Here is a 26,805-nt window from a genome sequence, read left to right on the forward strand (position 1 = left end):
GGAGGGGGGATTATGGTGTGGGGGTTGTTTTTCAGGGCTTGGGCTTGGCCCCTTAGTTCCAGTGAAGGGAAATCTTAAGGCGTCAGCATACCAAGACATTTTGGACAATTTCATGCTCCCAACTTTGTGGGAACAGTTTGGGGATCGCCCCTTCCTGTTCCAACATGACTGTGCACCAGTGCACAAAGCAAGGTCCATAAAGACATGGGCGAGCAAGTTTGGGGTGGAGGAACTTGACTGGCCTGCACAGAGTCCTGTACGTTTTTCCTACTCAGGTTTATGCTCAGATGAATACATTCTTATCACCTTCTCTCTCATATCTCCAAGTCTTTGAATGCTGCAGCATTGAAATATAAAATGGTTATACCTGATACTTTCTGTCACAAAGAGGTAAGAAGCCGCTTTCCATCTGATAAAAACAGAAATGGAATATTATACTAAAAAGAAAGTTCACTTGAGTATAAACATTCAGTACTTTCATTACCGAAAAAAAAAAATGAAGAAAACTTGCTATTACTTTCACCGCAGTTTGGCTCAACAGAACTTTCGGTTTAAACCGGCTAAATACCTTTCGGGGGAGCAAAAGATGTGCAAAGTCTTAAAAAAGAAAGCAGCCACACCTGCCAGCATGCTGTAGAGAAGAAACACTTTTCCCCTATCTTCTATAGTGGGCAGTAAAGGCAGCAGAGAGGGACTTTTTCTCTCTGTTATTGAAGCAGTGGTCTCTCTGCAGAGATTCAATACACACACCTTGCTGAGTGAAGGATGATAGCTCTGCGATTAGCAAAGCTCGTGCTCCCTGCTGATTGGAGAGCTCTAGCAAGGGATGTCTCAGGCCTCTGCAAAGAGTCCACTGCTTCCAGACAGGCTAAAAGGGTTCTTCTCCGCAGCAATGTTATATTTTGCAGACCAAAAGGGAGAAAATAAAAGGAGTTCATTGTTATAGTTTGCATCTATATTACAGTAGAAATAAAGGCAAAACCTTTTTTTTTGGATAGAGTAAGGGGGGGAAGGGTTATACTCCCTTACATTTTTTTTATATATATATCTGTGTCTCATTGAGGACATTTTCTTCCACTTCCTGTCCCATAGCCAAAGCAGGAAGTGAGAGGAAACCCCCCCAAAGTGAATGAATCCTTGCATTATGAATGCACTTTATAAGCCATGGGGTTGGAGATTTAACCCCTTCTTTATTTATGGTCCACCATCGCTCTAGGGAGGGGAGCATTTATACAAAACGTTCACTGCTGGTGAATAGAGATGGACGAACTTCCGACGGGACGTTTCGCGAACGCGGCCAAAAGTTTGCGAACCGCAAAGTTCGCAGGCGGGCCCCATTGACTTCAATGGCAGGCAAACTTTAAAAACCTACAGGTCATATTTTCAGCCACAAAATACTTACTAGCTGTGCACACATAGTCCCAAGACATGGCCACTGACATAACACATGTACGAAGTGAATCTGGGATTGACAACTACAAGCATTCTTTTTTTATCTGTGAAATTTTGACAATTCAGGACTAGGGATGGCCGAACGGTTCGCCTGGCGGTCGGTTCGCCTGGTGGTCGGTTCACGGCGAATTTCGGCTGTTCGCGGTCCACCCGATCGGCGGACTATTGCCGCTGTTCGCCCGGCGGACTTACGTGTTTACTGTGTAAAAGAACTTTGACCTATGATGACACATCCATCATGTGGTACAGGACAGCCAATTGAGACATTACAGCACATGGACACTTGGACATTCCCCCTAACTTATAAATAGACCCGATCCGGGGGCCATTTTACATTCTTTCTACTGTCACTATAGGGAGAGGTTGCTGTGTGGAGCAGGGAGAGACTGCAGTGACCCAAATCGCTAGCTATTAGGTCCACAAAAGTTATTTTAAGGACTGGTATGGTATAGGTGTAGTTCAGGATATAGGTTTGAGACACTGCTATTCAAGTCATTGTTGCAGCAGATTGTCTTTTGTCAGTGCTGAGAGAGGGACAGATAGGACGCTGTGTGTTGCAGAGAGGGACAGTCAGTTTAATCAGTAGCTGTTACTAATAGGTCCACAAAGGTCATTTTCAGGACTGGTATGGTAATAGGGTTGTACACGTATAATATTCTTTCTTCCAAATATAGAAAGAATATTATACTTGACTGCTGCCCTTCTGCTGCAGTAGTCCTTTATGAGTATAGGGACAGAGGTACAGTCTGCTAATCACAACCTACTAGTTGCACAAAGGTCCTTCTAAGGACTGGTAAGGTATAGCGTACTAGAGCATATAGGGTTGAGTGAGGTACAGTCTGCTAATCTTTAAGGACTGGTATAGGTCCACAATATATAGGGTTGAGGTGCACTACTGCTGACTGCTGCCCTATTCTGCAGCAGTCCTTTATCAGTATAGGGACTGAGGTACAGTCTGCTAATCACAACCTACTAGTTGCACAAAGGTCCTTTTAAGGACTGGTAAGGTATAGCCTACTAGAGTATATAGGGTTGAGTGACGTACAGTCTGCTGATCCTTAAGGACTGGTTTAGGTCCAGTGTGTTTGTCCGAACACTAATACACGGCCCAACAAGAATTCTCTTGCCTTTGTGGCTGTGTGTGTTGAAGAGATGAGCTCGGGCGTGTTATTTGGATATACCGTATTTATTGGCGAATAAGAGGGAAGTTTCAGGAAAAAAAAACTTAAAAATGTAAATAAAAAACTCTGAAGGAAAATAAGGGTCAGTGCCCATCTGCGCTCCCACCATTGCCAGGAATGCACCCACCATTGCCAGGAATGCACCCACCATTAGCCAGGAATGCAGCCACCATTAGCCAGGAATGCAGCCACCATTAGCCAGGATTTCAGCCACCATTAGCCAGGAATGCAGCCACCATTAGCCAGGATTTCAGCCACCATTAGCCAGGATTTCAGCCACCATTAGCCAGGAATGCAGCCACCATTGCCAGGATTTCACTCACTATTAGCCAGGAATGCAGCCACCATTAGCCAGGATTTCACTCACTATTGCCAGGAATGCAGCAACCATTGCAAGGATTTCACTCACTATTGCCAGGAATGCAGCCACCATTAGCCAGGATTTCACATACTATTGCCAGAAATGCAGCCACCATTGCCAGGATTTCACTCACTATTAGCCAGGAATGCAGCCACCATTAGCCAGGAATGCAGCCACCATTAGCCAGGATTTCACTCACTATTGCCAGGAATGCAGCCACCATTGCCAGGATTTCACTCACTATTGCCAGGAATGCAGCCACCATTAGCCAGGATTTCACTCACTATTGCCAGGAATGCAGCCACCATTACCAGGATTTCACTCACTATTAGCCAGGAATGCAGCCACCATTGCCAGGATTTCACATACTATTGCCAGGAATGCAGCCACCATTGCCAGGATTTCACTCACTATTAGCCAGGAATGCAGCCACCATTGCCAGGATTTCACTCACTATTGCCAGGAATGCAGCCACCATTGCCAGGATTTCACTCACTATTAGCCAGGAATGCAGCCACCATTGCCAGGATTTCACTTACTATTGCCAGGAATGCAGCCACCATTGCCAGGATTCCACTCACTTTTAGCCAGGAGTGCAGCCACCATTGCCAGGATTTCACTCATTATTGCCAGGAATGCAGCCACCATTGCCAGGATTTCACTCACTATTAGCCAGGAATGCAGCCACCATTGCCAGGATTTCACTTACTATTGCCAGGAATGCACCCACCATTGCCAGGATTTCACATACTATTGCCAGGATTTCACTCACTATTGCCAGGAATGCAGCCACCATTGCCAGGATTTCACATACTATTGCCAGAAATGCAGCCACCATTGCCAGGATTTCACATACTATTGCCAGGAATGCAGCCACCATTGGCAGTATTTCACATACTATTGCCAGGAATGCAGCCACCATTGCCAGGATTTCACATACTATTGCCAGAAATGCAGCCACCATTAGCCAGAATTTCACATACTATTGCCAGGAATGCAGCCACCATTGCCAGGATTTCACTCATTATTGCCAGGAATGCAGCCACCATTGCCAGGATTTCACTCACTATTGCCAGAAATGCAACCACCATTGCCAGGATTTCACATACTATTGCCAGGAATGCAGCCACCATTGCCAGGATTTCACTTACTATTGCCAGGAATGCACCAACCATTGCCAGGATTTCACATACTATTGCCAGGAATTCAGCCACCATTGCCAGGATTTCACTCACTATTGCCAGGAATGCAGCCACCATTGCCAGGATTTCACATACTATTGCCAGAAATGCAGCCACCATTGCCAGGATTTCACATACTATTGCCAGGAATGCAGCCACCATTGCCAGGATTTCACATACTATTGCCAGGAATGCAGCCACCATTGCCAGGATTTCACTCACTATTGCCAGGAATGCAGCCACCATTGCCAGGATTTCACATACTATTGCCAGGAATGCAGCCACCATTGCTAGGATTTCACTTACTATTGCCAGGAATGCACCCACCATTGCCAGGAATGCAGCCACCATTGCCAGGATTCCACTCACTATTGCCAGGAATGCAGCCACCATTGCCAGGATTTCACATACTATTGCCAGGAATGCAGCCACCATTAGCCAGGATTTCACTTACTATTGCCAGGAATGCAGCCACCATTGCCAGGATTTCACATACTATTGCCAGAAATGCACCCACCATTGCCAAGATTTCACTTACTATTGCCAGGAATGCAGCCACCATTGCCAGGATTTCACTCACTATTAGTCAGGAATGTACTTACCATTGCCATCAGTGCAGCCTTGGAGGGGACATGGAGGGGGCTGGACGAGCGCCAAAGAACAGGAGAATCTCCTGTTTTCACAGCGGCCTCTTTAAGAGAAAGTCCCGCCTCCTCTGATGGACAGAACAGTCGTCCAATGGCGGAGATGGGACTTCCTATTACAGAGGCTGCAGTGTAAACAGGAAATACTTCTGTGTGCACAGCGCTCGTACAGCCTCCTATCTCCAATGCAGCCAGACTATATATCTTTTGTGGCCCCGGCGCTGGGAGATCGTCGGGGGCCACAAAAGATATATATGTTTAGATTACCAGGCGGGCCGTTCAAAACCGGACCGCGGGCCGCGATTGGCCCGCGGGCCGGACTTTGGACATGCCTGTTCTAAAGACTGGTAAGGTATAGCATACTAGAGTATATAAGGTTGAGTGAGGTACAGTCTGCTAATCCTTAAGGACTGGTATAGGTCCACAATATATAGGGTTGAGGTGCACTACTGCTGACTGCTGCCCTATTCTGCAGCAGTCCTTTATCAGTATAGGGACTGAGGTACAGTCTGCTAATCACAACCTACTAGTTCCACAAAGGTCCTTCTAAGGACTGGTAAGGTATAGTGTACTACAGTATATAGGGTTGAGTGAGGTACAGTCTGCTAATCACAACCTACTAGTTGCACAAAGGTCCTTCTAAGGACTGGTAAGGTATAGCCTACTAGAGTATATAGGGTTGAGTGAGGTACAGTCTGCTAATCCTTAAGGACTGGTATAGGTCCACAATATATAGGGTTGAGGTGCACTACTGCTGACTGCTGCCCTATTCTGCAGCAGTCCTTTATCAGTATAGGGACTGAGGTACAGTCTGCTAATCACAACCTACAAGTTCCACAAAGGTCCTTCTAAGGACTGGTAAGGTATAGTGTACTACAGTATATAGGGTTGAGTGAGGTACAGTCTGCTAATCACAACCTACTAGTTGCACAAAGGTCCTTCTAAGGACTGGTAAGGTATAGCGTACTAGAGTATATAGGGTTGAGTGAGGTACAGTCTGCTAATCCTTAAGGACTGGTATAGGTCCACAATATATAGGGTTTAGGTGCACTACTGCTGACTGCTGCCCTATTCTGCAGCAGTCTTTATCAGTATAGGGACTGAAGTACAGTCTGCTAATCACAACCTACAAGTTCCACAAAGGTCCTTCTAAGGACTGGTAAGGTATAGTGTACTACAGTATATAGGGTTGAGTGAGGTACAGTCTGCTAATCACAACCTACTAGTTGCACAAAGGTCCTTCTAAGGACTGGTAAGGTATAGCGTACTAGAGTATATAGGGTTGAGTGAGGTACAGTCTGCTAATCCTTAAGGACTGGTATAGGTCCACAATATATAGGGTTGAGGTACACTACTGCTGACTGCTGCCCTATTCTGCAGCAGTCCTTTATCAGTATAGGGACTGAGGTACAGTCTGCTAATCACAACCTACAAGTTCCACAAAGGTCCTTCTAAGGACTGGTAAGGTATAGTGTACTACAGTATATAGGGTTGAGTGAGGTACAGTGTGCTAATCACAACCTACTAGTTGCACAAAGGTCCTTCTAAGGCAGGGGTGTCCAAACTTTTTTCAAAGAGGGCCAGATTTGATGAAGTGAACATGCACGAGGGCCGACCATTTTGCCTGACATTCTTTGAACCATTAAAAATCGGTCTAAGTGTGTTTGTTCGAACACTAATACACGGCCCAACAAGAATTCTCTTGCCTTTGTGGCTGTGTGTGTTGAAGAGATGAGCTCGGGCGTGTTATTTGGATATACCGTATTTATTGGCGAATAAGAGGGAAGTTTCAGGAAAAAAAAACGTAAAAATGTAAATAAAAAACTCTGAAGGAAAATAAGGGTCAGTGCTCATCTGCGCTCCCACCATGCCAGGAATGCACCCACCATTGCCAGGAATGCACCCACCATTAGCCAGGAATGCAGCCACCATTAGCCAGGAATGCAGCCACCATTAGCCAGGATTTCAGCCACCATTAGCCAGGAATGCAGCCACCATTAGCCAGGATTTCAGCCACCATTACCCAGGATTTCAGCCACCATTAGCCAGGAATGCAGCCACCATTGCCAGGATTTCACTCACTATTAGCCAGGAATGCAGCCACCATTAGCCAGGAATGCAGCCACCATTAGCCAGGATTTCACTCACTATTGCCAGGAATGCAGCCACCATTGCCAGGATTTCACTCACTATTGCCAGGAATGCAGCCACCATTAGCCAGGATTTCACATACTATTGCCAGGAATGCAGCCACCATTGCCAGGATTTCACTCACTATTAGCCAGGAATGCAGCCACCATTAGCCAGGAATGCAGCCACCATTAGCCAGGATTTCACTCACTATTGCCAGGAATGCAGCCACCATTGCCAGGATTTCACTCACTATTGCCAGGAATGCAGCCACCATTACCAGGATTTCACTCACTATTAGCCAGGAATGCAACCACCATTGCCAGGATTTCACATACTATTGCCAGGAATGCAGCCACCATTGCCAGGATTTCACTCACTATTAGCCAGGAATGCAGCCACCATTGCCAGGATTTCACTCACTATTGCCAGGAATGCAGCCACCATTGCCAGGATTTCACTCACTATTAGCCAGGAATGCAGCCACCAATGCCAGGATTTCACTTACTATTGCCAGGAATGCAGCCACCATTGCCAGGATTTCACTCACTATTAGCCAGGAATGCAGCCACCATTGCCAGGATTTCACTCACTATTGCCAGGAATGCAGCCACCATTGCCAGGATTTCACTCACTATTAGCCAGGAATGCAGCCACCATTGCCAGGATTTCACTTACTATTGCCAGGAATGCAGCCACCATTAGCCAGGAATGCAGCCACCATTAGCCAGGATTTCAGCCACCATTAGCCAGGAATGCAGCCACCATTAGCCAGGATTTCAGCCACCATTAGCCAGGATTTCAGCCACCATTAGCCAGGAATGCAGCCACCATTGCCAGGATTTCACTCACTATTAGCCAGGAATGCAGCCACCATTAGCCAGGAATGCAGCCACCATTAGCCAGGATTTCACTCACTATTGCCAGGAATGCAGCCACCATTGCCAGGATTTCACTCACTATTGCCAGGAATGCAGCCACCATTAGCCAGGATTTCACTCACTATTGCCAGGAATGCAGCCACCATTACCAGGATTTCACTCACTATTAGCCAGGAATGCAACCACCATTGCCAGGATTTCACATACTATTGCCAGGAATGCAGCCACCATTGCCAGGATTTCACTCAGTATTAGCCAGGAATGCAGCCACCATTGCCAGGATTTCACTCACTATTGCCAGGAATGCAGCCACCATTGCCAGGATTTCACTCACTATTAGCCAGGAATGCAGCCACCATTGCCAGGATTTCACTTACTATTGCCAGGAATGCAGCCACCATTAGCCAGGAATGCAGCCACCATTAGCCAGGATTTCAGCCACCATTAGCCAGGAATGCAGCCACCATTAGCCAGGATTTCAGCCACCATTAGCCAGGATTTCAGCCACCATTAGCCAGGAATGCAGCCACCATTGCCAGGATTTCACTCACTATTAGCCAGGAATGCAGCCACCATTAGCCAGGAATGCAGCCACCATTAGCCAGGATTTCACTCACTATTGCCAGGAATGCAGCCACCATTGCCAGGATTTCACTCACTATTGCCAGGAATGCAGCCACCATTAGCCAGGATTTCACATACTATTGCCAGGAATGCAGCCACCATTGCCAGGATTTCACTCACTATTAGCCAGGTATGCAGCCACCATTAGCCAGGAATGCAGCCACCATTAGCCAGGATTTCACTCACTATTGCCAGGAATGCAGCCACCATTGCCAGGATTTCACTCACTATTGCCAGGAATGCAGCCACCATTAGCCAGGATTTCACTCACTATTGCCAGGAATGCAGCCACCATTACCAGGATTTCACTCACTATTAGCCAGGAATGCAACCACCATTGCCAGGATTTCACATACTATTGCCAGGAATGCAGCCACCATTGCCAGGATTTCACTCACTATTAGCCAGGAATGCAGCCACCATTGCCAGGATTTCACTCACTATTGCCAGGAATGCAGCCACCATTGCCAGGATTTCACTCACTATTAGCCAGGAATGCAGCCACCATTGCCAGGATTTCACTTACTATTGCCAGGAATGCAACCACCATTGACAGGATTTCACTCACTATTAGCCAGGAATGCAGCCACCATTGCCAGGATTTCACTCACTATTGCCAGGAATGCAGCCACCATTGCCAGGATTTCACTCACTATTAGACAGGAATGCAGCCACCATTGCCAGGATTTCACTTACTATTGCCAGGAATGCACCCACCATTGCCAGGATTTCACATACTATGGCCAGGATTTCCCTCACTATTGCCAGGAATGCAGCCACCATTGCCAGGATTTCACATACTATTGCCAGAAATGCAGCCACCATTGCCAGGATTTCACATACTATTGCCAGGAATGCAGCCACCATTGCCAGGATTTCACATACTATTGCCAGGAATGCAGCCACCATTGCCAGGATTTCACATACTATTGCCAGAAATGCAGCCACCATTAGCCAGGATTTCACATACTATTGCCAGGAATGCAGCCACCATTGCCAGGATTTCACATACTATTGCCAGAAATGCACCCACCATTGCCAGGATTTCACTTACTATTGCCAGGAATGCAGCCACCATTGCCAGGATTTCACTCACTATTAGTCAGGAATGTACTTACCATTGCCATCAGTGCAGCCTTGGAGGGGACATGGAGGGGGCTGGACGAGCGCCAAAGAACAGGAGAATCTCCTGTTTTCACAGCGGCCTCTTTAAGAGAAAGTCCCGCCTCCTTTGATGAACAGAACAGTCGTCCAATGGCGGAGATGGGACTTCCTATTACAGAGGCTGCAGTGTAAACAGGAAATACTTCTGTGTGCACAGCGCTCGTACAGCCTCCTATCTCCAATGCAGCCAAACTATATATCTTTTGTGGCCCCGGCGCTGGGAGATCGTCGGGGGCCACAAAAGATATATATGTTTAGATTACCAGGCGGGCCGTTCAAAACCGGACCACGGGCCGCGATTGGCCCGCGGGCCGGACTTTGGACATGCCTGTTCTAAGGACTGGTAAGGTATAGCATACTAGAGTATATAGGGTTGAGTGAGGTACAGTCTGCTAATCCTTAAGGACTGGTATAGGTCCACAATATATAGGGTTGAGGTGCACTACTGCTGACTGCTGCCCTATTCTGCAGCAGTCCTTTATCAGTATAGGGACTGAGGTACAGTCTGCTAATCACAACCTACTAGTTCCACAAAGGTCCTTCTAAGGACTGGTAAGGTATAGTGTATTACAGTATATAGGGTTGAGTGAGGTACAGTCTGCTAATCACAACCTACTAGTTGCACAAAGGTCCTTCTAAGGACTGGTAAGGTATAGCCTACTAGAGTATATAGGGTTGAGTGAGGTACAGTCTGCTAATCCTTAAGGACTGGTATAGGTCCACAATATATAGGGTTGAGGTGCACTACTGCTGACTGCTGCCCTATTCTGCAGCAGTCCTTTATCAGTATAGGGACTGAGAGTTTTGTCACAGGGTCATTTAAAAAGTTACAGGCAGAGGAAGAGGCAGGCCCTTCCGCAGAGGTGGTAGGGGTAGGGCAGGAGCAACAGGCTTGAGCCAAAGTGAGAAGTTGCAGAAGGTGCGTGCGATTACGTCAAAGGAAGCACCAGAATTGGTTGAGTGGCTCACTCAGCCTTACTCTTCTGCACCCTCCTCATCCTCTCGATCTGCACCCTCTTCTTCACTCTCTGCTATGTGCACCCCCAAAGACACTACCACCAACAACACCACCACCACCACCACCACATACCTTCCGCTGGAGTCACAGGAATTATTTTCCGATACATATCAAGACATTTCTGATGCTCAGCCACTCTTGGCATTGGATCAGGAAGAGGAGGTAGCAACAACCGCCACTCAGCAGTCTGACGACAGTACCCAGATCAGCCCAAGGAGGAGGTTGGTCCCCGGGGGTTGCTGCCTACTCCGAGATCTCTACTTATAGCGGTGGGGAAGGGGAAGGTGATGTCGATGATGACGTGTCTAGAGATGTCACGTGGGTGCCCACAAGAGAGGAAGAGGAGGGGAGTTCAGAGGGAGATATGGACCAGCAGATAGGGAGGAGAAGCAGGAATAACTTACATTGCACAGGAGGGACAAAGCAGACTGGAAATGTATCAGGAGCGAGTCATCGACCATGTACGGTCACATCTGGCGCTCCCAGGACGTCGGCACATGGCTCCGCAGTGTGGGCTTTTTTTAACGTGTCCGCTGCTGACAATAGTGTTGCCATCTGCAATCTTTGCAGTCAACGCATTAGTCGCGGTAAGCCCAACACTCACCTAGGGTCAACTGCCTTAAGAAGGCACATGAGCTGCCATCACCGAACCCAGTGGGAGCAACGGAACACACAAAGCCACACTCCAGGCTCTCACCGTCCAGCCTTGTCTTTTACTTCTTCTCCTCTCTCCTCACAATTGTCCTCCACTCCACCTTCCATCACGCCAAGCTCACGTTTTTCTGCAAAAAGGCAGGCTTCCGTGACCTAATGTTCGAGTGTAAAAAAATGATGACGCCGGATAACCCTCTTGCCCAACGGTTGACCAGGTGTCAGTACTAGAATCCCTTTAGGACCCAGCACAACTCACCTGACACAGCCTGTGTCTGGGAAACAACAGTGATTGGCCAGCTCACGTTTAAATCACCTGTATCAGCATTCAGTCAGTGCTCGTGTTAGAGTTCACTTGTGTTTGATCCAGCTGATATTTGCTCTGTTTCTTTTGTGTTTGACCCGGCTTGTTTGACCCGGCTTGTTTGACCCTCCTTGCTTCTGATTCGGTACCGTTTGGATTCTGATCTACCTGTGTATGACCCAGCTTGCCTAGACTACGCTTTGCCTGATTCTACTAGAACCCTCATCTGCAGCAGTGAACCACAAGGTCCAGCAATCATATATCCTCATCTATAGCAGTGAACTACAAGGTCCAGCAATCATCTATCCTCATCTACAGCAGTGAACTACAAGGTGCAGCAATCATCTACCTTCGTCTGCAGCGGTGTACTACAAGTCCCAGCTGACCTGCTCTGCTTAAACCTGCTCATGGTATGTGCTTTGAACTCTTTGTATAATCAGCACACCTGAACTGTTACTTGTTATCTGCTCCTAGCCTGACATTAACAAGAGCCATACATAAAGGGAAACCTATCATGAATCCTGAACAGGCTCAGTTGTTTACACAAGAACTTTGCCGTTTATCACATCAAGTTCAGGAAATGGCCACAGAGCTCACCAAGGTGCAATCTCCTTCTACTACCACCATTACAAAAACTCCATCTGAACCAAAAATTCCTTTGCCCGACCAGTTTTCTGGTGACCGGAAAGGGTTTTGCAACTTTAAAAACAGCTGCAAATTATATTTCAAGTTGAGGCCATCCTCGTCTGGCCCTGAAACTCAGAGGGTTCAAATCATTATCTCTCTACTACAGGGTGACCCCCAGGCTTGGGCCTTTAACCTGGAACCTAACCATCCAGCCCTGCTAACAGTAGATGCCTTCTTTGAAGCCCTTGGTTTGCTATATGATGATCCAGATCGTGCTGCTACTGCAGAATCGACCCTGCGTAACTTAAAACAAGGAACTACCACAGCTGAAATGTATTGCTCAGAGTTTCGCAGGTGGGCCCCCGGAATCTGGCTGGAATGATGCAGCTCTCCGCAGCCAGTTTAGAATTGGCCTTTCAGATGCTATTAAAGACGCTCTGGTCAACTTCTCCTACCCAGCCTCACTGGAGGAGGCTATGTGTCTAGCCATTAGAATTTACCGCTGCCAGCGAGAAAGGAGGCGAGAACAAATAATGGCTGTGGCAAACTATATACATTCCTTACCACCTGATTATTCCATCTCCAGTGCCAAATCTGAGGAAGAGCCTATGCAGTTAGGCTCCACCCGGTTATCTGCCCAGGAACACAAACGCCGGCGTAATATGGGACTCTGCTTATACTGTGGCCTCAAGGGTCATATGCTCCGTTCGTGCCCTACACGTCCGGGAAACTCCAGGACCTAGGTGATTGCGGGGAGGTCACCTTAGGTCTACTCTCATCTCCCCAGGGGGATAATCGTATACTTTTACCCGCTGTCATTCACTTTGGGATAGGGGCTCGTGAACTGCTGGCCTTGGTGGATTCTGGAGCAGCTGAGAATTTTATTGATAAAACTCTGATCACCTCTTTGTCCCTGGAAACTCATGCTCTAGATTGCCCAGTCCGCCTGATCTCCGTGGATAATCAGCCTCTCTCACAAGACCTAGTGCTCCAATCCACCAACCCTTTCCAGTTACAATTAGGGGCTTTCCATTGGGAGAAGATTTCATGTCTTGTCATTGACTCTCCATCCACTCCTTTGATCCTAGGCCTTCCTTGGCTTCAGAAGCACAATCCTGTAATTGACTGGCCAACAGGAGATATTCTGGCTTGGTCCAATCAGTGTAAAAAGAGCTGCATCCAGCACCTTGTTCGACTTGATACCTGTCAAGTGGGAATGGAACAGATTCCGCTTTGTTATAAGGACTTTCGGGATGTGTTTTCTAAAGGAATTGCTGACACTTTACCTCCTCATCGCAGTTATGATTGTCCCATTGACCTCTTGCCTGACACTACACCTCCTCGAGGGAGAGTCTTTCCACTGTCCGAACCAGAGAATCTTGCTTTGCAAGAATACATCCAGGAAAACCTAGCTAAGGGTTTCATCCGTCCCTCCACTTCTCCCGCAGGAGCAGGATGCTTCTTTGTCCCGAAGAAGGATGGAGAACTGCGACTCTGTGTTGATTACAGAGGTCTAAATAAAATAACTGTTCCCAATCGGTATCCTCTCCCTCTCATCACAGAGTTGTTCTCTCAAATCCAGGGAGCCAAAATCTTCTCCAAACTGGACTTAAGGGGAGCCTATAATCTGGTGTGAATCCGTGCAGGCGATGAATGGAAGACGGCCTTTAAAACCAAGGATGGTCATTACGAATGTCTTGTCATGCCTTTCGGCCTCAGGAATGCACCAGCCGTCTTTCAGAACTTCATGAATGACATTTTCCGTGACATGATGGGTCGCTTCATGCTTGTATATTTAGACGATATTTTGATATACTCTCCCAATCTTGAAACACATCAGAAGCATGTCTGCTCGGTATTAGCCCGACTAAAGACTCACTCCCTTTTTGTGAAGCCTGAAAAATGTCTTTTCCATGTTAAACAAGTACCTTTCCTGGGTTACCTAATTTCTGACACAGGCCTCACCATGGACCCAGCCAAGGTTCAAGCCATTTTAGACTGGGCACCACCTTCAGACCTGAAGGCAGTTCAACGCTTCCTGGGCTTTGCAAATTTCTATCAAAAATTCATTAAGAACTTTGCCACCATTGCACATCCCATCACCTCTCTCACCAGGAAGACTCCTACTACATTTAAATGGACTACTGAAGCCCAGGCAGCCTTCACTCAGTTAAAGAAGGCCTTTACCTCTGCACCAATTCTACGCCATCCTGTTCCTGAGCTACCTTTTATTGTAGAGGTAGATGCATTTGAAGTAGGGGTGGGGGCGCTTTTGTCACAAAAAGATCCTGTAAATGCTGCCATCCACCCTTGTGCCTTCTTGTCCCGTAAATATTCCCCAGCAGAGCGCAATTATGATATAGGCAACAGAGAACTTTTAGCCATAAAGCTAGCTTTGGAGGAGTGGAGACATTGGCTGGAGGGAGCTCGCTATCCATTCATAGTTCTGACTGACCACAAAAACCTTGAATATATCTGTTCTGCTAAAAGACTGAACTTGCGTCAAGCCAGGTGGTCATTGTTCTTCTCCAGATTTGACTTCACAGTTTCTTATTTACCAGGTCCAAAAAACATTAAGGCTGATGCCTTGTCTCGCAGCTTTTTATCAGAGTCTCCTCCTCCGCTTCCTCCACAACCCATTATCTCTGAGGATAGGATTTTGGCTTTTACCCAGACTGACATCTCTGAGGCCTTGTTACCAGCACAGGCTGAAGCCCCTCCCTCCACTCCCTCTGGTATGCTCTTTGTGCCCCTGGCTCTTCGTTTGCAGGTATTGCAACAAGTACATGCATCAAAACCTGCAGCACATCCAGGGTTTAGACAAACTTTTGAGATTGTCTCTCGCAACCTCTGGTGGCCATCGCTTAGGCAGGATGTGTTAGCCTTCGTCTAGGCCTGTGAAGTTTGCGCCAGAAGCAAGAGCAGTACCTCTAAGCCCCCCCGGTCTCCTTCGTCCTCTACCAATACCTACCTGTCCCTGGACCCATTTATCTATGGACTTGATCACAGACTTGCCTCTGTCCCAGGGATGTTCCACGATCTGGGTGGTGGTAGACAGGTTCAGTAAGATGGCCCACTTTGTTCCGCTTCCGAAGCTTCCATCTGCTAAAGAACTGGCATCTTTATTCATTAAGCATATTTTCAGGCTCCATGGGGCACCAGTTAACATTGTCTCTGACCGTGGCTCTCAGTTTATAGCCCAGTTTTGGAAGGCCCTTTGCTCTCAGATGGGGATTAAATTATCATATTCTTCAGCATATCATCCTGAGACAAATGGCCAAACAGAAAGGACTAATCAGACTCTAGAGAAGATGGTACGTTGTCTGATGGCCAAAGATGAGGTGGAGTGGGTCAACATCCTTCCATGGGCAGAGTTTGCCTTTAATAATTGTGCCAGCACATCTACAGGGACCTCTCCTTTCTTTTGTGTTTTTACGGGTTGCATCCTCGTGTGTGCTCCTTTGATCTTCCGCCCTCTGATGTTCCAGATGCCAACACCACGATTGAACATTTCTCCAAAATCTGGTCCGATGTAAATCGTGCTATTTCTCGCTCTGTGCAGGCTTTTGAGAAAACTGCTGACAAGAAGCGCTCAAAGGCACCAGGATATAAAGTTGGTGACAAAGTGTGGTTATCATCTCGGAATCTGTCCCTGCATGCTCCATCTAAAAAGCTTGGCCCAAAATTCATCGGGCTTTATGAAGTTTCGCAGATTGTTAATCCTGTGTCCTACAGATTAAAACTTCCCCCATCCATGTGCATTCCAAATGTCTTTCATGTTTCATTGTTGAAACCTGTTCATTCCAGCCTCCTAGTAAATGAACCAGAGCCTGTGGATATGTTGGACAGTCAAGAATATGAAGTGGCATTTATTCTTGATTACAGACGAGTGCGCAATTCCTTACAATATCTTGTTCATTGGAAAGGGTTCGGCCCAGAGGATCGATCTTGGGTACCAGCTCGTGATCTTCATGCTGATCGACTTAAGAAGAAGTTCCATCTCCGTTATCCAAGTAAGCCTGGGGGTGCAGGAGCAACCCCTCGAGAAAGGGGGGGGGTACTCTCAGTACTAGAATCCCTTTAGAACCCAGCACAACTCACCTGACACAGCCTGTGTCTTCGAAACAACAGTGATTGGCCAGCTGTATCAGCATTCAGTCAGTGCTCGTGTTAGAGTTCACTTGTGTTTGATCCAGCTGATATTTGCTCTGTGTCTTTCGTTTTTGACCCGGCTTGTTTGACCCTCCTTGCTTCTGATTCGGTACCGTTTGGATTCTGATCTACCTGTGTATGACCCAGCTTGCCTAGACTACGCTTTGCCTGATTCTACTAGAACCCTCATCTGCAGCAGTGAACCACAAGGTCCAGCAATCATATATCCTCATCTACAGCAGTGAACTACAAGGTCCAGCAATCATCTATCCTCATCTACAGCAGTGAACTACAAGGTGCAGCAATCATCTACCTTCGTCTGCAGCGGTGTACTACAAGACCCAGCTGACCTGCTCTGCTTAGACCTGCTCATGGTATGTGCTTTGAACTCTTTGTATAATCAGCACACCTGAACTGTTACTTGTTATCTGCTCCTAGCCTGACACCAGGGCCGTCTTTAAGGCAGGGCAAAAGGGGCAGCTGCCCTGGGCCCTGTCCCCTGTCATTGTTGTGGGGCCCAAAGCAGCTGCCTCATACTTGCCAACAATCCCAATATCTCAGTGTGATGTGCTGGTACTAATGCTGCCCAGCTCTGTCCTATTGTTGTGTACAGATTACTCACCTGCGGACCCTGTGTTTACATGTAAATAATCGACATTCATATGTAAATAGCTGCGGCCGGCTGTATTGATATGTAAATAAAGGTGGCATTCATATGTAGATCATGCAGTGAGGAAATGATGTGCTGTAACCTCTAGCAACCAGTGAGCAGTAATACTATAAAGTAATCTCTAGCAACCGATTAAGAAGCAGAAATCATTTGCTGTAACTTCTAGCAATTAATCAGTGACCCGTAGTGTGCTGTAACCTCTAGCAACCAGTCAATAAGCAGTAATGCTATGCTGTAACCACTGGCAACGATTCTCAATTGCTGCCTGATCTGATACATTAAACTGATTTTAAGTCTAGCTGCTATTTATTGCATGTCTCAGAGCAGATGGAGAGTGAAATTGCATGGGGGGGGGCCCAAGAAAATTTTTGCCCAGGGTCCAATCACTATTAAAGACGGCCCTGCGGTTGACGGCTGGCTTGTCAGAACTGATAGCCTGCCAACTACTGCCATATAAACTGGTGGACTCAGAGGCCTTTCGTGGCCATTGGAACACCACAATGGAAGGTCCCAGGAAGGAAGTATTTCTCACAGAAGGGCATCCCAGAGCTATATGGCCATGTTCAGCAGCAAGTGAATGTATCTCTGGTACACAGTGTCGGTGCCAAGATAAATCTGACCACAGACACGTAGTCTAGCAAACACGGGCAGGGAAGGTATATCACTTTTACTGCCCACTGGGTGAACCTTCTGACGGCCGTCAAGCATGTAACCCGTGGCACCCGTGTAGATTTGGTTTTACCACAACGGATTTCATGCAGGCCTGGCTCTTCTTCTCCTCCTCCTGCTACTCAATCCTCCTCCCTCTCCTCCTCGGCTGACTCCTCCTTTTCCGCTGCTAGCGTCTCTTCCGCTGCTCCGCCCAAGCTCCCCAGAAACTATTCGACATGCCAGGTGAGACGTTGCCATGCCGTGCTGCGTCTGTTGTGCCTGGAAGCCAAGAGCCACACTGGCCCGGCACTCCTTTCAGCTTTGCGTTCAGAGGCAGATCAGTGGCTAACACTGCTAAATTTGACAGTTGGTAAAGTGGTGTGTGACAACGGTGCCAATCTGCTTAGCGCATTGAAACAGGGCAAAATTACACACGTGCCATGCATGGCACACGTCTTAAACTTGGCCGTGCAGCGTTTCGTTGTCAAATACCCTGGGGTCCAGGCAAGGAAAACCTCGGCCCATTTCAGAAGATCTTACACGGCCATGGCTCGCCTTGCTGACATTCAGCGGCGACACAATCTGCCGGTCAGAAGTCTTTGGGGGCAACGTACTGGCAACATACTTAGACCCCCGGTACAAACACAAAATGGCGGAAATGTTACCACCGTCACAGAGGGCTGTCAGAATGGAGCACTTCCAGGCCTTGCTTCGAGAAAGGCTGCATTCTGCTTTTGCGTGCGCTGGCAGAGGAGCAATTCCCACTCCCAGAGAAGGAGTTGCGGGTACCAATCCAAAAGCGCCTGCAAGAAGAGGCCGGTTTGAAGATGTGTTGGTAACTTCTGATATCATTCTTTCAGCTGACCCATCGACAGGTCTCATCCGGATCCAGCATCAGGGAACGCCTAGACCGGCAGGTGTCCGACTACATCGGGTTAACGGCCGATGTGGACGCTCTGAGGAGTGATGAACCCCTGGACTACTGGGTGGGCAGGCTTGACCTCTGGCCAGAGCTTGCCCAATTTGCAATCGAACTGTTGGCTTGCCCCTCGTCCAGTGTCCTGTCCGAAAGGACGTTCAGCGCAGCAGGGGGGATCGTGACTGATAAGCGTACTCGCCTAGCTCACGACAGTGTTAATTACCTCACATTTCTAAAAATGAATGAGGCATGGATCTCGGAGGAATTCAACACATGTGACCAGTAGACCATGTATATGTCTATAAACGATTTTTTTAATCAAGCACACAGACCTTCTTTCTTCATTTGGCTCACTTCCTTGTACAAAAAAAGCACACCGTACTATATGCCCGTACCCTCCTGTTTGAAGAGGTTGAGCGGTGGCATATTTCTCCTGGGGCTGCTTATTATGAGGGGCTCCCACCATCCCTGTGCTGTGCTGACTTCCTCCTGGTGCTGCTTATTATGAGGGGCTCCCACCATCCCTGTGCTGTGCTGACTTCCTCCTGGGGCTGTACCTCTGCTGTGCATATTATGAGGAGCTCCCACCATCCTTGTGCTATGCTCATTATGAGGGGCTACCACCATCCCTGTGCTGTGCTGACTTCCTCCTGGGGCTGCTTATGAGGGGCTCCTCCCATCCCTGTGCTGTGCTGACTTCCTCCTGGGGCTGTACCTCTGCTGTGCATATTATGAGGGGCTCCCACCATACCTGTGCTGTGCTGACTTCCTCCTGGGGCTGCTTATTCTGAGGGGCTCCCACCATCCCTATGCTATGCTGACTTCCTCCTGGGGCTGTACCTCTGCTGTGCATATTATGAGGGGCTCCCACCATCCCTGTGCTGTGCTGACTTCCTCCTGGGGCTGCTTATTATGAGGGGCTTCCACTATCCCTGTGCTATGCTGACTTACTCTTGGGGCTGTACCTCTGCTGTGCATATTATGAGGGGCTCCCACCATCCCTGTGCTATGCTCATTATGAGGGGCTCCCACCATCCCTGTGCTATGCTGACTTCCTCCTGGGTCTGCTTACGGTGCAGGTGTCAGTGCTCTATATCATGGTGCAGGTGTCAGTGCTGTATATCATGGTGCAGGTGTCAGTGCTGTATATCACGATGCAGGTGTCAGTGCTGTATATCACGGTGCAGGTGTCAGTGCTGTATATCAGGATGCTGGTGTCAGTGCTGTATATCACGGTGCTGGTGTCAGTGCCGTATATCAAGGTGCTGGTGTCAGTGCTTTATGTCACGCTGCTGATGTCAGTGCTCTCTATCACGGTGCTAGTGTCAGATCACTCTATCACGGTGCAGGTGTCATTGCTGTATGTCACGCTGCTGATGTCAGTGCTCTCTATCACGGTGCTGGTGTCAGATCACTCTATCACGGTGCAGGTGTCATTGCTGTATGTCACGCTGCTGGTATCAGATGACTCTATCACGGTGCAGGTGTCATTGCTGTATGTCACGCTGCTGATGTCAGTGCTCTCTATCATGGTGCTGCTGTCAGATGACTCTATCACGATGCAGGTGTCAGTGCTCTATATCATGGTGCTGGTGATCATCTCCTGCACCCTCTTCTTTGCCTACCCTGACCTTCCCTCTCCTCCATTGCCTTCATGCGCTCCACAGTCCTGAATTGTCACAATTTCACATATAAAAAAAGAATGCTTGTAGTTGTCGATCCCAGATTCACCTCATACATGTGTTATGTCATTGGCCATGTGGTGGGACTATGTGTGCACAGCTAGTAATTATTTTGTGGCTGCAAATATGACCTGTAGGTTTGTAAAGTTCGCCTCCCATTGAAGTCAATGTTACGGTTCGCGAAACGTCCCGTCGGAAGTTTGTCCATCACTATTCAGGACTCAGGAGCGCATGAAGGCAATGGAGGAGAGGAAAGGTCAGGGTAGGCTATGAAGAGAGTGCAGGAGATGTCGTCGGACACCTGCCAGTCTAGGCGTTCCCTGATGCTGGATCCGGATGAGACCTGTCGATGGGTCAGCTGAAAGAATGACCTCATATCAGAAGTCACCAACACATCTTCAAACCGGCCTCTTCTTGCAGGCGCTGTTGGATTGGTACCCGCAACTCTTTCTCTGGGAGTGGGAATTCCTCCTCTGCCAGCACACGCAAAAGTAGACATGTGCAAAAGGAAAAAATTCGTTTAGTTTAGTTTCGTTTTAATTCGTTAATTCATTAATTTCGTTTAGTTATATTCGTTAACTTCCTTAAATTCGTTTTCGGATTTCGTTTAGTTTTCTACCGAATTCGAAAAATCGGCCACATTCGAAAATATTTCAACGAAATTCGAAAATATTTCTACCAGATTCGAAATGATTTTAACATGATTCGACATTATTTCAACCACATTCGAAAATATTTTGTGACCCGACTTTAGGGCCATGTATCTCGGGGTCACTTGGTGCTAGAAACTCCAAATTTGGATATGTTGTAGTGCTAGTACTATTGTGTTTGCATACCAAATTTGGGGTTTCTAGCTATAAGTGACCCCGAGTTATGTGGCCCCAAAATCGGGTCGCAAAATGTTATTAGTTAATAGAGCAGAGAATGACATTTTGCGACCCGATTTTGGGGCCACATATAGCTAGAAACCCCAAATTTGGTATGCAAACACAATAATACTAGCTCTACAACATATCCAAATTTGAGGTGTCTAGCACCAAGTGACCCCGAGATACATGGCCCTAAAGTCGGGTCACAAAATATTTTTGAATGCGGTTGAAATAATGTTGAATCATGTTGAAATCATTTCGAATGCAGTTGAAATAATGTCGAATCATGTTGAAATAATTTCGAATGCATTCGAAATTATTTCAACATGATTCAACATTATTTCAACCGCATTCGAAAATATTTTGTGACCCGACTTTAGGGCCATGTATCTCGGAGTCACTTTGTGCTAGACACTTCAAGTTTGGATATGTTGTAGTGCTAGTACCATTGTGTTTGCATACCAAATTTGAGGTTTCTAGCTATAAGTGACCCCGAGATATGTGGCCCCAAATTCGGGTCGCAAAATGTCATTCTCTGCTCTAATAACTAATAACATTTTGAGACCCGATTTTGGGGCCACATATCTCGGGGTCACTTATAGCTAGAAACCCCAAATTTGGTATGAAAACACAATAATACTAGCACTATAACATATCCAAATTTGAAGTGTCTATCACCAAGTGACCCTGAGATACATGGCCCTAAATTCGGGTCACAAAATATTTTCGAATGCAGTTGAAATAATGTCGAATCATGTTGAAATAATTTCGAATGCGGTTGAAATAATTTTGAATCATGTCAAATTAATTCGTTATATTTCTTTCGTATTCGTTGTAATTTGTTATTTTTTTATTTGGACATTCGGATGCATCCGAATGTCCGAAAGATGCAAAATTCGGCCGAATTTCGATTCGTTACGAAACGAATTGCACAAGCCTACGCAAAAGCAGAATGCAGCATTTCTCGAAGCAAGGCCTGGAAGTGCTCCATTCTGACAGCTCTCTGTGACGGTGGTAACATTTCCGCCATTTTGTGTTTGTACCGGGGGTCTAAGTACGTTGCCACCCAGTACTGGTCCTTGACCCTTATGCTTTTTATACGGGGGTCTCTGTTAAAACACTGGAGCATGAAGGCCCCCATTTGCACTAAACTGGAAGCGGTGTGGTGGCCTGGCTCCTGCTCATCATCCAGGATAACGTCATCCTCCTTGTTTTCCTCTCCCCATCCACACACAACAACAGGGATCCCAGAAAGGTTTAAAGCATGCTCTTCTTGCTCCTCCTCATCCGCCCTGGCACCATCCTCCTCTGACTCCTCTTCAGACTCCTGTTGTTGACTTGTCTCAGATAGAGTAGCCCCCCTGGGAATTCATCCAGCATTGCGACTTCCTCATCTTCCCGCTCCTGCACGGCTTGATCAATGACACGACGCAATGCACGCTCCATAAAGAAGGCATAAGGTACTATGTCACTGATGGCGCCATGGCTGCGACTGACCAGTTTGGTGATCTCATCAAATGGCCGCAGAAGTCTGCATGCGTCACGCATGAGCAGCCACTGGCACGGTGAAAAAAAACCCAGCTCCCCAGAACCTGTTCTGCCATAGAGTTCATACAGGTAGACGTTAAAGAGGAAGTAAACCCTGATGGGTTTACTTCCTCTTTCATTCCCTGCAAAGGCAAAGCATAATGGACTACTATGCATCGCATAGTAGCCCATTATGTGTCACTTACCTGACACAGGAGCCAGCGAAGTCGCCGCTGTCCCCTGTAGTCCGCCGCATCCATCTTGCTGGTGGCGTCTCGCAGCTCCGCCGCTGTCATTCGGCGAAGCCGCGATGACGTCACTCCCGCGCATGCGCACGGGAGTCGACACGCGCGGCAGCTCCATTCTTGGAAATGCCGCGCTCAGTGCGCCTGCGCGCTGCTGTCTACGGCGCATGCGCCGTAGACATCGTTGCCCGTTTTCGGGCAAATATCTCCCAAACCATATAGGTTTAGGAGATATTGCTTGGACCTACAGGTAAGCCTTAATCTAGGCTTACCCGTAGGTCAAAGTGGTTTGTAAGGGTTTACAACCACTTTAACTGCACGTTTCTGCTGGAGCAGCCTATCAAGCATATAGAAGGTTGAGTTCCATCGCGTCGGGCAATCGCAAATAAGGCGTCTGACTGGCAGATTGTGTTGCCGCTGTCAGCAAGGCGAGCCATGGCCGTGTAAGATCTTCTGAAATGGGCCGAGATTTTCCTTACCTGCAAGATGTACTGGACCCCAGGGTATTTGACAACGAATCGCTGCACGACCAAGTTTAAGACGTGTGCCATGCATGGCACGTGCGTAAGTTTGCCCTGTTTCAATGTGCTAAGCAGATTGGCACCATTGTCACACCACTTTACCAACTGTCAAATTGAGCGGTGTTAGCCACTGATCTGCCTCTGAACGCAAAGCTGAAAGGAGTGCAGGGCCAGTGTGGCTCTTGGCTTCCAGGCACAACAGACGCAGCACGGCATGGCAACATCTCACCTGGCATGTCGAATAGGTTCTGGGTAGCTTGGGCGGCGCAGCAGAAGAGACGCTAGCAGCGGAAAAGGAGGAGTCAGCCGAGGAGGAGAGGGAGGAGGATGGCATAGGAGGAGAAGAGCCAGGCCTGCATGCAATCCGTGGCGGTAAAACCAAATCTACACGGGTGCCATGGGTTACATGCTTGACAGCCGTCAGAAGGTTCACGCAGTGGGCAGTAAAAGTTATATACCTTCCCTGCCCGTGTTTGCTAGACCACGTGTCTGTGGTCAGATGTATCTGGGCACCGACACTGTGTGCCAGAGATACATTCACTTGCCGCTGAACATGGCCATATACTGTAGCTCTGGGATGCCCTTCTGTGAGAAATACTTCCTTCCTGTGACCTTCCATTGTGGTGTTCCAATGGCCACAAATTTTCAAAAGGCCTCCGAGTCCACCAGTTTATATGGCAGTAGTTGGCGGGCTATCAGTTCTGACAAGCCAGCCGTCAACCGTTGGGCAAGAGGGTTATCCGGCGTCATCATTTTTTTATGCTCGAACATTTGGCCCACAGAAGCCTGCCTTTTTGCAGAAAAACGTGAGCTTGGCGTGATGGAAGGTGGAGTGGAGGACAATTGTGAGGAGAGAGGAGAAGGAGAAGTAGAAGACAAGGCTGGATGGTGAGAGCCTGGAGTGTGGCTTTGTGTGTTCCGTTGCTCCCACTGGGCTCGGTGATGCAGCTCATGTGCCTTCTTAAGGCGGTCGTCCCTAGGTGAGTGTTGGGCTTACCGCGACTAATGCGTTGACTGCAAAGATTGCAGATGGCAACACTATTGTCAGCAGCGGACACGTTAAAAAAATCCCACACTGCAGAGCCATGTGCCGGCGTCCTGGGAGCGCCAGATGTGATCGTACATGGTCGATGACTCGCTCCTGATACATTAGCAGTCTGCTTTGCCCTCCTGTGCAATGTAAGTTATTCCTGCTTCTCCTCCCTATCTGCTGGTCCATATCTCCCTCTGAACTCCCCTCCTCTTCCTCTCTTGTGGGCACCCACGTGACATCACTAGATACGTCATCATCGACGTCACCTTCCCCACCGCTATAAGTAGAGATCTCGGAGTAGGCAGCAACACCGGGGACCAACCTCCTCCTTGGGCTGATCTGGGTACTGTCGTCAGACTGCTGAGTGGCGGTTGTTGCTACCTCCTCTTCCTGATCCAATGCCAAGAGTGGCTGCGCATCAGAAATGTCTTGATATGGATCAGAAAATAATTCCTGTGACTCAAGCGGAAGGTTGTGGTGGTGTTGTTGGTGGTAGTGTCTTTGGGGGTGCACATAGTAGAGTGTGAAGAAGAGGGTGCAGATCCAGAGGATGAGGAGGGTGCAGAAGAGTAAGGCTGAGTGAGCCAGTCAACCAATTCTGGTGCTTCCTTTGAAGTAATCGGACACGCCTCTTCTGCAATTTCCCACTTTGGCTCAAGCCTGTTGCTCCTGCCCTACCCCTACCACCCCTGCGGAAGGGCCTGCCTCTTCCTCTGCCTGTCATTTTTTAAATGACCCTGTGACAAATCTCTCAGTCCCTATACTGATAAAGGACTGCTGCAGAATAGGGCAGCAGTCAGCAGTAGTGCACCTCAACCTTATATATTGTGGACCTATACCAGTCCTTAAGGAATAGCAGACTGTACCTCACTCAACCCTATATACTCTAGTACGCTATACCTTTCCAGTCCTTAGAAGGACCTTTGTGGAACTAGTAGGTTGTGATTAGCAGACTGTACCTCAGTACCTATACCAGTGATGGTGAACCTTGGCACCCCAGATGTTTTGGAACTACATTTCCCATGATGCTCATGCACTCTGCAGTGTGGATGAGCATCATGGGAAATGTAGTTCCAAAACACCTGGGGTGCCAAGGTTCACCATCACTGCCCTATACTGATAAAGGACTGCTGCAGAATTGGGCAGCAGTCAGCAGTAGTGCACCTAAACCCTATATATTGTGGACCTATACCAGTCCTTAAGGATTAGCAGACTGTACCTCACTCAACCCTATATACTCTAGTACGCTATACCTTACCAGTCCTTAGAAGGACCTTTGTGCAACTAGTAGGTTGTAATTAGCAGACTGTACCTCAGTCCCTATACTCATAAAGGACTACTGCAGCAGAAGGGCAGCAGTCAAGTATAATATTCTTTATATATTTGGAAGAAAGAATATTATACGTGTACAAGCCTATTACCATACCAGTCCTGAAAAGAACCTTTGTGGACCTAATAGTAACAGCTACTGATTAAACTGACTGTCCCTCACTGCCACACACAGCTTTCTGTCTGTCCCTATTTTTTTTTTTTAATTTATTTATGTTTATTGAAGATTTTTTACACGCATATAACATACAACGTACAAAAAGGGACCCCAAAACAAAACCCCAAACCCCCACCCCCCACCCAACAAACTCCTCCTTGTGCAGCCCTCCGCTCAACTTCTTAGCTCATTTTATGAACACAACCGTATCTCCCATACAACAAAAATGACTCATACCATAAGGGTCCTTTCACACGGGGCGGATCAGTTCTGATCCGCCCCGTGGATGTCCGTTTGCTCAGCGGGGATCACTCCGCCGATCCCCGCTGAGCAGGGAGATGACAGGTCTGTCTCCGCACACTGTGCAGGGACGGACCTGTCACAGCGCCGCTCTCCCCTATGGGAGATCGGATGACGACGGACCGCAGTGCCCGTCGTCATCCGATCCGATCCGCAGACGGATGGAAAAATAGCTTTTTCCTCCGTCACACTTTTTCGGATCGGAGCGGGTCGGATGTCAGCGGACATGTCACCGCTGACATCCGACGCTCCATAGAGCTCTATGGAGCACCCGTTCAGGTCCGCCTGAAAAACTGACAGGCGGGCCTGAACGGGACGTTAGTGTGAAAGGGGCCTAACTGATGATTTGAAAACCCAGAATGAAGATATAGACCAACCCAAATATAGCATCACCCGCCCCGCCCCTCCCCCACCCCTCAGGGGGTGCACCTCCCGCCTAGGAATTAATTCACAGTATCTGCAGCATCAAGCCAGCATCTCCACACCCTCTCAAACTTAGTAGGACACCCTCTACTGAGATAAGTGGCTTTGT

The sequence above is a fragment of the Lithobates pipiens genome, unplaced genomic scaffold, assembly GCF_037356315.1.
Source record: "Lithobates pipiens isolate NorthernLeopardFrog02 unplaced genomic scaffold, aLitPip1_a1.2 Scaffold_1, whole genome shotgun sequence".
Taxonomy (NCBI): domain Eukaryota; kingdom Metazoa; phylum Chordata; class Amphibia; order Anura; family Ranidae; genus Lithobates; species Lithobates pipiens.